The sequence below is a fragment of the Populus alba genome, chromosome 5 (assembly GCF_005239225.2).
Source record: "Populus alba chromosome 5, ASM523922v2, whole genome shotgun sequence".
Taxonomy (NCBI): domain Eukaryota; kingdom Viridiplantae; phylum Streptophyta; class Magnoliopsida; order Malpighiales; family Salicaceae; genus Populus; species Populus alba.
In genome coordinates, this window is record NC_133288.1 from 5971035 (window position 1) to 5971543 (window position 509).

Sequence of the window (509 nt, forward strand, 5' to 3'; positions counted from 1 at the left end):
AATTTCGGCAACCGGGGAATCCAAGTCGGATGCTTCGAAACTCACCGAGTCAAGCGTTTTCGCTGTTTGCGGAAGAGAGTGTGTTGTAGAACAAGTAGCAGAAGCATACATGCTCAAGAGGGATCACGCAAAATTCAAAGGCAACTGAATTTCGGCAACCGGGGTATCGAAGTCGGAATGCCGCGAAACTCACCGAGTCAAAGCGTTTGGCCATTTTGCGGAAAGAAGTCTGCTGTAGAACAACTAGCAGAAGCATCCATGCTCAAGAGGGATCACCCGAAATTCAAAGGCAACTGAATTTCGGCAACCGGGGCATCGAAGTCGGAATGCCGTGAAACTCACCGAGTCAAAGCGTTTAGCCATTTGCGAAAGAAGTCTAATGTAGAATAAGTAGCAGAAGCATACATGCTCAAGAGGGATCAGCCAAAATTCAAAGGAACCTGAATTTTGGCAACCGGGGCATCGAAGTCGGAATGCCGCGAAACTCACCGAACCAAAGCGTTTGGCCA